General features: G+C 47.7%; 1 long non-coding RNA gene across 2 annotated transcripts; it reads left to right on the forward strand.

Annotated features, from left to right (window-relative positions):
• The first annotated feature begins 880 nt into the window (after positions 1-880).
• Positions 881-11,019, forward strand: LOC311445911. Of its 2 annotated transcripts, none has more exons than XR_014698667.1 (6): positions 881-1,017; positions 1,692-1,798; positions 2,256-2,393; positions 2,477-2,527; positions 2,650-2,709; positions 9,586-11,019. It is a non-coding gene; the product is annotated as an uncharacterized lncRNA (long non-coding RNA). The 2 variants fall into 2 exon arrangements; XR_014698668.1 differs by lacking the exon at positions 881-1,017 and adding an exon at positions 1,368-1,471.
• The last annotated feature ends 1,398 nt before the right edge of the window (positions 11,020-12,417 follow it).

The following is a 12,417-nucleotide window of genomic DNA, read 5'->3' on the forward strand; positions in this document are numbered from 1 at the left end:
TAGGGTTAGGGTCTTAGGGTTTTATTTTTGGTCCGTTATTTATGGTTAGGGTTTTAAGATCTTAATTCTTTTTTTTAAGTTAGGTTTTCCAGGGTTTGGGTTTGAGTATCCTAATTTTTTGGGTTAGGGTTTTTAGCGTCTTAATGTTTTGCGTTGGGTTTGGGTTTTGAGTTTCCTAATGTTTTGCTTTAGGATTTGGAGCATCCTAATATTTTGGGTTAGTGTTTGGAGCGTCCTCATTTTTTGGGTTTGGGTTTTGAGCGTCCTATTTTTGGGGGTTTGGGATTTGAGTGTCTTAATTTTGTGGGTTTGGGATTTGAGCATCTTAATTTTGTGGGTTAGGGGTTTTAGGTATAGGTCTTCAGAGGTTTAGTGTGGTAAATAGTTTGGGTTAGGTCTGTAGGGGTTTCGAGGTTAATTAGGGTTATGGCTTGAGGCTTTTTTTTTGTAAGGGCGGTAAGGGCTAGGGTTACAGTGAGTGCTGTTAAATGTAGTTCTCGAAAACTCAGCCTCTAATTGGCCATGCCGGCTGTCCGGGGAATGCTGGTAGGTGTAGTTTTCCGGCACCAGGCTTCCGGGAGGCCATGTTGCGTGCCCAGAGCACGCCGGGAAATGAAGTCCTGGGACTCCGGACTTCCGGAAGGCCATGTTGAGTGCCTAGGGAATGCCGGGAAATGTAGTTCTCGGGAACTAGGGTTCGAGTTAGGGGCTAGGGCTGGGGCTAGAGTTAGGGTTTAGGGTGAGGGTTGGGGTTAGGGTTAGGAGTAAGGGTTAGGGCTTAGGGCTTAGAGTTAGGTTCTTAGGGTTTTATTTTTGGTCAGTTATTTACGGGTTAGGTTTAGGGTTAGGGGTTAGGATTAGGGTTATGGGCACTAAATAATGCGCCTGGGCACATTTAAAGCGTGGCTCCACCCAGGCACGTTTCTCAGCTGGAGCTAGGTGAGGTAAAGGAGTTGGGAACAGAAAGTTATTGCACAACGGAATGCTGTATCAGTAGCAGTGAGTGTTGTGGAGGAGGTGGGTATTAGGGCTGGCACACTAGTGAATGCTGGTTCTCTGTGTTTGCAGATGATGGTGAGCCTGTTTAAATTAATTCCAGTTGAAGAAGTTTCAGATACTTGCTTGTTGATATTGTCAGTTCAATATTAAAAGCTGCACCAAAAGCACAGGGATTTATGCTTCTAGAAACACCCCAGGTCTCTTGTCTGCTCTCTGCATACTTTTGAGCTAAAGCAGATTAAAAAAAAGAAACAAACAAAAAAGAAAGAAACAAACCAAAAAAAAAAACCAAAAAACAAAAAACAAAAACAAAACATAACAGCTGCTGCTGTGCCTGCCCTCTTCCTACTTTCTTGTGCTTTGTCCCACCCCTTTCCCAGGTGATTGGGTTTGGGTGCTGAGCGGCGCCAAAAGTTATATGAGCCCCAGACATGGCATCAGAGAGCTCCTTCTTCCTGGGCTGCTCTTTGGGGTAAGTGCTTTTGATTTTCCTTCAGTCAGTTGCAGGGTTCTTTAGGCAGGCTGGAGTGTATGGATTTCTGGATTTCTAAGTGCTTGGAATTCACTTAAGAGAAGGATATTTAGTAGAGGCTGCTGGCTCACTGTTTTTTGGGATGGGGGGGATACTCTTCTATTTTTGAGCTGTATTTTAATCTCTAGATGTATAAATCCACTTGTGTAATTCTCCAAAGGACTAAAACCAGCTTCATTACATGCTACGTGGCTTGACAGGACAGATGCAGCATTACCGAGAGACTAAGCAGGGTTGTATCAGAGTCACCTCTTTCATCTGCAAAGGGTAAGTCTGATTACCCCTGCCGGAGCTGCTGTGTGTGCACGTCTTTTTGGCATTTGTGGAGCTCAGTTGTTTTTTTTTTTTTTTGTGTGTGTGTGTATGTTCTAACTTTTTGTTTTTTTGAGGGGCAAATAGTGTGTGTGCTGAGCGTGGTTGGCAGGAGGAGGTGGGGAGCTGCTCAGGACTGGTAGGTTTTGTTTCTAGGTATATGCGGCATCCTTCCTGTGCGATGCGACTGGTTGTTGGGCAGGAATGTTCCAGCTTGTGTGTCTTGATCAATGTAGCTTGTGTAGTGTGTGTTGTGTGGCCTGGGCAGAGTTTGCTGTGGCAGTGTGAGCGAAGAATCTCAGTTAGAGCTGGTGAGCAGCTGAAGTACCGGAGCTGGGAAGAGAGAGGTATTGCAGCAAGTACACTGTGGCTGTGAGGTGCCTCAAAGCATTCTTTCCTCTTGCCTTTGCAGGTGCTTTGTGCAGTCGTGGACAGGGAAGGGAAATGCTCATGTCACGAAGCACTGAGGGAAGGTTAGTGTTGTCAGCCTGGTCATCCCTTATCCGAAGCGAAGGGAAGATGCTCAGGTGTTTCCCTCTGAGGGTCGGAGGTGAGGCTGTTTGGGATAGAGGAGCAGTATGGCAGGTGGGTGCTTGCAAGCACAGTGGTCATTTTGTCCTTTTGTGTTCCCAGGTAGCGTGGGTGATGCTGGCTGCTCCTTTCAAGCTTGGACCTCATTTGCAGGTACAGATGCAAGTGGCCTGCTGTTTTGAAAGGATAAAACTAAAGATGGGGTCGCTTATGTTGTTGAGTGCCACTTCTGGAAGCTGAATATTTATTTTCTGCCTGTGTTTTCCTTTGTTCAGGCTGAAATGCAGTGTGCAGTCCAAGACGTCATGACCCGAGCTGCCTCTGGAGTGACTCTGGTGAGTGATGAGCAGAGGTAGCTGTTAATTTTTGAGGTGTGGTTGTCACTGCAGTTATTTTCCTACATCTAATAGAGTAAAATTCCAGTTTCTCTTTTAGAGCACCTCTAAGTGGGTAAAGAGAACAGATGGAAGCATCTGCCACGTGGGGCAGGTGAGCGGCTGAGGTACAGGAGGGGATGAGAGTAACTGTCCTAAGGGTGCTGTGGCTTTTGCTGCTGCGGTTGCTTTCTCTCCTGTTCATCAGGTGCCACAGACAAGGTGGGCTGAGATAGCCTTTAGAGCAGGAGGAAAGATAAGTCGCTGGAATGCTGCGTGGTTCCTGAGAAAGGTGTGTGGTGTAATTGCCTGAAGTAACTAGGAAAATAAAACTAGCATTCACATTTTTAAGAAAAAGGTACAGCATTGAAGAGGCTTTCAGGGTAGGGCATAACTGCATTACCTGAGCATTCCCTAGGCTCCCAACCTTAGATGCTATCACGCTGGGGAAACTTGGTGTGCTAGCCCTAAGGAACAGCACGGGGCATAGAGTAGAGTGGAGACGCCACGGCTAGGCTCTGTAACCAGGTGGGGACTCGATTGTTCTTGTGCACAAAGCTGCACTTTTTGCCACCCTGAGCCAAAGACCTGTCATGTTTTGACAAATGCTGTACCCTAGTGTACTTTTTGCTCATTATAATATCATTATAATACCAAAACACACCTCCATCCCAAAAGCTACCCGCCTCCAAGGTGTGACCACACCTCACTGAGCATGCGCTCCGAATTTCTCGGAGCCTACTAAACGGAGACGGGAGAACTCTTCACCAATCATGACTAAGATATGCTTGACTAGAGCCACTCAAGCTCCACCTAAAATATAGAAAATAATATAAATTGGCCCAAGAGAAAGGGGATGTTAGGGAAGATACCACCGTCAGGGGAGATACCATCCCGAGGACAACATCCTTAGGACCTCCTGACTCCTGGGATCAGTCGACGGGCTGAGCCTCTCTTCCCCCCCCATTGGGACGCCTTTAGGTGAGATCTGAATACTTGCTTATAAATCTCTATAGAGTCTTTGATCCTTTTAACGTGTTTATTTCTAGGCTGTGCACCTGTAACACCTGTGTATTTCATGCATACTAGCTTGCTTTTGCAGACAGTCACTATCACCGGCAATCCAAAAGAACCTAATTATCTGTTGCTGTAATAAACCATACTTGATTGCATTGTGATATCTCTCATTAAGTGCAACTATAGGGTAAGGGTGGTTATCCGTGATAGTTCAGTGTTCTGAATCCAACCAGACCCCCAGACGGCTAATGTGTTGTTGGTGAATGTCTGAACAGACCCTCAGACGGTTAACGAGTTGTTGGTGAATGTCCAACTGGTTCAGTACCCTGAATCTGACCGGGCCCATAACGGTTAATCAGCTACACCCCTTAATGAGACAGTAAAATTGGCGTAGTCGGCAGCATTGCTATGGATAAACTGCTGCAAAAATACAAATGTGCCCCTTCCCAGGCAGGGAAGGAATGGGCCCAAAAGTTTTGGAAAGATGAGGAGAAAGTGGTAGAGCGCATTGAGCAGTGTCAGGCTTCACGAAAGATTGGTCAAAGAAAGGATAAAGGTGCAATTTGTGCTATGTTAGGAGCCTGTTTGTCTTGTGCTCAGCAAGAAGCTAAGGAAACTCCTGCTCCCAAACTGATCTCTGATGCGGAACATACAGCTTTGAAATCAGAGAATGAGGTATTGAAGTCATCATTGGCCTTTGAAAGGGAGACAGGAAAAACATTAGGAATCAGAGTGGTTAAACTTTTGGATGAAAATGATAGACTTGTGAGTGAGAATAATCATCTTAAACAATTTCTGGAGAGGGTTAGTCATCTGTTAAATAAAGTACAGCCTTGCTCTCCGGTCAAGCAGAGTCGTAGATCGCTGCACAGTGCAGAACCTGAAAGCTGGGACAGTGCTATCTGGTTTGACAGTGATGACGATGTCCAAGAGATTGATTCTGAACCTCATTTGATTTCCTTGAGACCTTTGGTTAAGACTGAGACTGCTGTTGGTGATAATGATGAAATCCGCACTACTGTGCGAACAATTCCGTGGTCACCGGCATAATTGGTTAAAATACAGGAGAAGTTCTCAAGGCGGTCAGGGGGATCAGAAGTTGAGTATGTGTGTCAAGTTTCTCTTAAAGGAGGAGATCGAATGATGTTGAGTGAGGAAGAGGTAGGAGGCTTTTGGAGACTTGGAGTATTTTTAACCACCACACCAGGAACTGACCTGGCTGTAATAGTACAGAAAGCAGCCTGCATTCAAGTGATATATCACAGAATCACAGAATTTCTAGGTTGGAAGAGACCTCAAGATCATCAAGTCCAACCTCTGACCTAACGCTAGCAGTCCCCACTAAACCATATCCCTAAGCTCTACATCTAAACGTCTTTTGAAGACCTCCAGGGATGGTGACTCCACCACTTCCCTGGGCAGCCTGTTCCAGTGTCTAACAACCCTTTCAGTGAAGAAGTTCTTCCTAACATCTAACCTAAAACTCCCCTGGCTCAACTTAAGCCCATTCCCCCTCGTCCTGTCACCAGGCACATGGGAGAACAGACCAACCCCCACCTCGCTACAGCCTCCCTTGAGGTACCTATAGAGAGCGATAAGGTCGCCCCTGAGCCTCCTCTTCTCCAGGCTGAACAAGCCCAGCTCCCTCAGCCGCTCCTCATAGGACTTGTTCTCCAGGCCCCTCACCAGCTTCGTCGCCCTTCTCTGCACCTGCTCAAGCACCTCCATGTCCTTCTTGTAGTGAGGGGCCCAAAACTGAACACAGTACTCGAGGTGCGGCCTCACCAGAGCCGAGTACAGGGGGACGATCACCTCCCTAGCCCTGCTGGTCACACTGTTCCTGATACAAGCCAGGATGCCGTTGGCCTTCTTGGCCACCTGAGCACACTGCTGGCTCATATTCAGCCGACTATCCACCATCACTCCCAGGTCCTTCTCTGCCTGGCAGCTCTCCAACCATTCCTCTCCCAGCCTGTAGCTCTGCTTGGGGTTATTGCGCCCCAGGTGGAGGACCCGGCACTTGCCTTGTTGAACTTCATGCAGTTGACCTCAGCCCATCGGTGCAGCCTATCCAGATCCTCCTGCAGAGCTTTCCTACCCTCAAGCAGATCGACACACGCACCTAGCTTGGTGTCATCTGCAAACTTACTGAGGGTGCACTCAATGCCCTCGTCCAGATCATCGATGAAGATATTAAAGAGGACCGGCCCCAGCACCGAGCCCTGGGGAACACCACTAGTGACTGGCCTCCAACTGGACTTGACTCCATTCACCACGACTCTTTGGGCCCGGCTATCCAGCCAGTTTCTAACCCAACGAAGCGTGCGCCAGTCCAAGCCAAGAGCAGGCAGTTTCTTGAGGAGAATGCTGTGGGAGATGGTGTCAAAAGCCTTGCTGAAGTCAAGGTAGACCACATCCACAGCCTTTCCCTCATCCACCCAGCAGATCATTTTGTCATAGAAGGAGATCAGGTTCGTCAAGCAGGATCTGCCTTTCATAAACCCATGCTGACTGGGCCTGATCGCCTGCTTGCCCTGCAAGTGCTGCGTGTTGACTCTCAAGAGGATCTGCTCCATGAGCTTCCCTGGCACTGCGGTCAAACTGACAGGCCTGTAGTTTCCCGGGTCTGTCCTCCGGCCCTTCTTGTAGATGGGTGTCACATTTGCTAGCTGCCAGTCAACTGGGACCTCCCCCGATAGCCAGGACTGCTGATAAATGATGGATAGTGGCTTGGCCAGCTCCTCTCCCAGTTCTCTCAGTACCCTTGGGTGGATCCCATCCGGCCCCATCGACTTGTGCACATCCAAGTGCCGTAGCAGGTCACCAACCAGTTCTTCATGGATTGTGAGGGCCACATTCTGCTCCCCATCCCCTTCCACCAGCTCAGGGTACTGAGTATCCAGAGAACAACCGGTATTGCCACTAAAGACTGAGGCAAAGAAGGCATTGAGCACCTCCGCCTTTTCCTCATCTCTTGTAACTAAGTTTCCCCCCGCATCCAGTAAAGGATGGAGATTCTCCTTAGTCCTCCTTTTTGTGTTGATGTATTTATAGAAACGTTTTTTGTTATCTTTAACGGCAGTAGCCAGATTGAGCTCCAGATGAGCTTTGGCCTTCCGAATTTTGTCCCTGCACAGCCTCGCTACATCCTTAAAGTCCTCCCTAGTGGCCTGCCCACTTTTCCAAAGATTATAAACCCTCTTTTTTCTCCTAAGATCAAGCCACAATTCTCTGTTGAGCCAGGCTGGTCTTCTTCCCCGCCAGCTCGTCTTTGGGCACGTGGGGACAGACCGTTCCTGCGCCATTAAGATTTCCCTCTTGAAGAGCGCCCAGCCTTCCTGGACCCCTCTGCCCTTCAGAACCGCCTCCCAAGGGACTCTACCAACCAGTGTCCTGAGCAGCTCAAAGTCAGCCCTCTGAAAGTCCAATACAGTGGTTTTACTGGTCCCCTTCCTGGCCTCGCCAAGAATAGTGAACTCCACCATTTCGTGGTCACTCTGCCCAAGACAGCTCCCGACAATCACATCCTCCACCAGTCCTTCTCTGTTTGTGAAGAGAAGGTCTAGTGGGGCACCACCCCTGGTAGGTTCACTAACCAGCTGCGTCAGGAAGCTATCTTCCACACTCTCCAGAAATCTCCTAGACTGCTTTCTCAGGGCTGTGTTGTGCTTCCAGGATATGTCAAGGAAGTTGAAGTCCCCCACGAGTACAAGCGCTGAAGATTTCGCAACTTCTGTCAGCTGCCTGTAGAACTCCTCATCAGTCTCCTCATCCTGGTTTGGCGGTCTATAGCAGACCCCAACCAGGACACTAGCCTTGTTGTCCCTGCCGATCCTAACCCAAAGGGACTCGACCTTGTCATTCCCAGCCTCGAGTTCTACAACCTCGAAAGACTCTCTAATATAGAGAGCCACACCACCACCCCTTCTGTGCTGCCTGTCCCTTCTAAAGAGCTTATAGCCAGGCATTGCAGCACTCCAGTCATGAGACTGGTCCCACCACGTCTCTGTGATGGCAACCAAGTCGTAGCCTGCCTGCTGCACAATGGCTTCCAGCTCCTCCTGTTTGTTACCCATGCTGCGTGCATTGGTGTAGATGCACTTCAGCTGGGCCATTGCCTTATCCCCCGGCCTTGCCATTGTTCCCCCTGGCACAGCCCCAACAATCCTAGCTTCAGCCCCATCCCCCTTCCTACCTAGTTTAAAGCCCTCTCAATGAGCCCTGCCAGCTCCTGGCCCAGGATCCTTTTTCCCCTAAAAGATAGGGACCCGTCTGCGGCCATCAGGCCAGGTGCTGAGTAAAGTGTCCCATGATCGAAAAACCCAAGATTTCTGCGTTGGCACCAGCCCCGGAGCCACGTGTTTAACAGGTGGGCTTTCTGTGTCCTCTCTGTACCCCTCCCTGCCACCGTAGGGATGGACGAAAACACTACCTGCACTCCCGCTCCATCCACTAACCGACCCAGCCCCCTAAAGTCTCGTTTGATAGCCTTCAGGCTTCTCTCTTCAATGTTGTCACTGCCCGCCTGGACTATCAAAAGAGGATAATAGTCAGAGGGGCGTACCAGGTTGGGAAGCTTCCTGGCAACGTCCCTGAAAGAGATGAATTGAGGAAATCCCCAATCCTATTGACCTGGTTCAATTAACCCGTCTCATCTGTAGACTCCCTGATTGTCTTCTTAAGATGTTTGTAGCAAATACCCAGGATCACATACTAGCTGCTTGTAGGGATGATAGTGGTTGTAGGTGAAATCCTAACTCCCCCATTCCCACCTGGAGTGAATTGGTACAAGACATAGGTAAGTACGGACGCCGAATGGGCTGGATTAATTCATCCAGTATTAAGTCCCAAGACCACTCTCGGCAAGTCTGCCAAATCCACACTCAAAATCCCAGATACCCCAAATTCAAAGAGAGGTTCAAACCTAATAGGGAACGAGGTGAGTTGTGGTGTCAGCAAAAAAACTCTTATCCCTGGGGAGGGCAATGAGCCACCCTGCTCAGCGGGTATTAGCAATTCAATGGCTCTCTAATGAACAATCTGACCCTATCATTGCCATTCCTGTTGAACCCCCAAAAATATTGGTAAATTTTCTTATTGATACCAGGACCCAAATGTCAGTAATTACACGAGACAGCACAAACCCTGAGCATAACACCTGGTCAACACAGGGTTAAATTCACGGGAATCAATGGTGTGGAAAAACAATGCCCCACTGCAAAAATTTCACTCTGGTTGCCAGAGGAACAAAAATTAACCAGGGTAGAAGTATTAGTTGGTGCTGCATACACTAATATTTTAGGATTTGACGTACTGCATGGTTGTATGTGGAAACTCCCTGATGGAACTGTGTGGAGTTTCGTGACACATCAAAGGGATTCAGGCGCTGTGAGACTGAGCCTGTTACAAACATCCATACCCTTATTCCACGCTAAAATCATGAGTGTTTGGCAATATCTGTTGTCAGCAGCAGCACTTATGGGGATTGACGGGATGGTAACAGAATTGGAAGAAAGAGGCATTATTAAAAGGACCCACTCACCTTAAAATTCACCAGTGTGGCTGGTAAAGAAACCAACCAGGCAATGGCATTTTACAGTGGATTACAGACAGTTGAATGCTAACACTACACCTTTGACTGCCACAGTTCCAAACGTGGCAGAGATAGTGAAAGCCCTCTGTGTATCTAACAGTAGTAATAGTGCTAACTACTCCCAAATATTTCTATGCATGGGAAATCCAAGATTGCTATTTCACCCTCTTTCTAACCCTGCCGGTTGAATACAACTGAGCATATTTTATTTTCTTTTGTGTTCACAGGAACCCTGAGCGAACTATATATGGACAGCTGGAAGATGATGAATCAACAGTTTGGATTAATAATGCTATGCTTTACCCTGACCTTGATGCAATTACAGACCTTAAAGGAAACTTAGCTACTGTGGCTGTGCATGGAGCTGAGGTGTTTCACCATGGCATCTAACCATGTATTGTCACAGTATAGCACAATCACTGGAACATCTCAAAACAAAAAGGACCTAAATCTCTCTACTTTAGTTCTACATTGAAACAAAATATTTTCAAAAAATGAATGGAGTTGGAACAATTCTCTAAGAATGGCTGAACTTCAAGCCATGTCTGGACAGACAATACAAATTGATTGCCGAATAACAGATCCACCTATAATCGGCTGACTGAAATTAAGACAGTTTCCAAAATAACTGAACCAAATTTTGATTGCTGGTACAATTTTACTTTCACCAAACCTATAATTGTGTACTGTCTTTGGGGTTACAGAGGCACAGAATTATTATTTGAATTCATGGTTAATATAGAAACATCATCAACTATGAAGGATAAGAAGCCTCTGCCTCCGCAGATATTTGAAAACGAACCTACTCAGCCTCCCATTGGTCTAACTCCTTCCATCTTCAATACAGGTTCTTACATAATTCAACAACAAATTCTCTTTGACCCTAGTTGGTCCCTAAAAGAGGGCCACAGGATGCAACTAGGTTATGAGGTCCTAATCCGTAGAATAACTGCTACTACAGATGACCTACGGAAAATGGAACAACCAATAAAATCATCCTTATTGGCTTTAGGAGCAAATCAATGGCTTCTATCAAATGTTTTGCCCCATTGGGAACAAATTGAGGAAAATGATCATCAATTAATTGTAAATGCCCTTGGAAAAACCCAAGGCAATACCTCCCTTGCCTTGAGCTGTATCCAAGCGCAGTTATGGATACAATCTGTAGCAGCAGCTATTATTAGAGAGGGAGAAGGAAAAACTTTGCCCACTGAAATTCGAAAATTGATTTGGGATAATGCTTCAGAATTTGAAAAAGAGTTTCAAGCTTGGTGGCAATTAGCCTTTTATACTTACCATAATAATGCCACTGTATACAATGTATATCCAGTCATTGCATTAGGACTCAATCATAATGGAACTATTCTCCTTAGGATAAAACATAAAGTATGGGCCCATCAAAAGGGAGGAAAGTGGCAAACAATTGATGTAAATACATGTATTGTGCATGAACAAAAAGGTTTCATCTGTGAAAGTAACATGCTGGAATCCCAAGACATTTGTCTTGACACTGAGCAAAATATTTGCCACTTTGAGATACATCCTAATGAAACCCTTGAAACTGTACTTGTATATATTGGGAAAGGTTGTGTTTGCATGAGAACTCATTGTGATTCTATAGTCGTAGATAATACAGTGGTAGATACCACTAATCACTCTAATGTTTGTGTTTGCAATTTTACCAAAATTCTAGGATGTGATTTTAAATACTCAACTCCTGTCACTTCTTATCAACTCAGTACCCTGAGCTGGTGGAAGGGGATGGGGAACAGGATGTGGCCCTCACTATCCATGAAGAACTGGTTGGTGACCTGCTACGGCACTTGGATGTGCACAAGTCGATGGGGCCGGATGGGATCCACCCAAGGGTACCGAGAGAACTGGGAGAGGAGCTGGCCAAGCCACTATCCATCATTTATCAGCAGTCCTGGCTATCGGGGGAGGTCCCAGTTGACTGGCGGCTAGCAAATGTGACTCCCATCTACAAGAAGGGCCGGAGGACAGACCCGGGAAACTACAGGCCTGTCAGTTTGACCGCAGTGCCAGGGAAGCTCATGGAGCAGATCCTCTTGAGAGTCAACACGCAGCACTTGCAGGGCAAGCAGGCGATCAGGCCCAGTCAGCATGGGTTTATGAAAGGCAGATCCTGCTTGACGAACCTGATCTCCTTCTATGACAAAATGATCTGCTGGGTGGATGAGGGAAAGGCTGTGGATGTGGTCTACCTTGACTTCAGCAAGGCTTTTGACACCATCTCCCACAGCATTCTCCTCAAGAAACTGCCTGCTCTTGGCTTGGACTGGCACTCGCTTCGTTGGGTTAGAAACTGGCTGGATAGCCGGGCCCAAAGAGTCGTGGTGAATGGAGTCAAGTCCAGTTGGAGGCCAGTCACTAGTGGTGTTCCCCAGGGCTCGGTGCTGGGGCCGGTCCTCTTTAATATCTTCATCGATGATCTGGACGAGGGCATTGAGTGCACCCTCAGTAAGTTTGCAGATGACACCAAGCTAGGTGCGTGTGTCGATCTGCTTGAGGGTAGGAAAGCTCTGCAGGAGGATCTGGATAGGCTGCACCGATGGGCTGAGGTCAACTGCATGAAGTTCAACAAGGCAAGTGCCGGGTCCTCCACCTGGGGCGCAATAACCCCAAGCAGAGCTACAGGCTGGGAGAGGAATGGTTGGAGAGCTGCCAGGCAGAGAAGGACCTGGGAGTGATGGTGGATAGTTGGCTGAATATGAGCCAGCAGTGTGCTCAGGTGGCCAAGAAGGCCAACGGCATCCTGGCTTGTATCAGGAACAGTGTGACCAGCAGGGCTAGGGAGGTGATCGTCCCCCTGTACTCGGCTCTGGTGAGGCCGCACCTCGAGTACTGTGTTCAGTTTTGGGCCCCTCACTACAAGAAGGACATGGAGGTGCTTGAGCGGGTGCAGAGAAGGGCGACGAAGCTGGTGAGGGGCCTGGAGAACAAGTCCTACGAGGAGCGGCTGAGGGAGCTGGGCTTGTTCAGCCTGGAGAAGAGGAGGCTCAGGGGCGACCTTATCGCTCTCTATAGGTACCTCAAGG

The sequence above is a fragment of the Aythya ferina genome (assembly GCF_964211825.1).
Source record: "Aythya ferina genome assembly, chromosome: 16".
NCBI classification, from domain to species: Eukaryota; Metazoa; Chordata; class Aves; order Anseriformes; family Anatidae; genus Aythya; species Aythya ferina.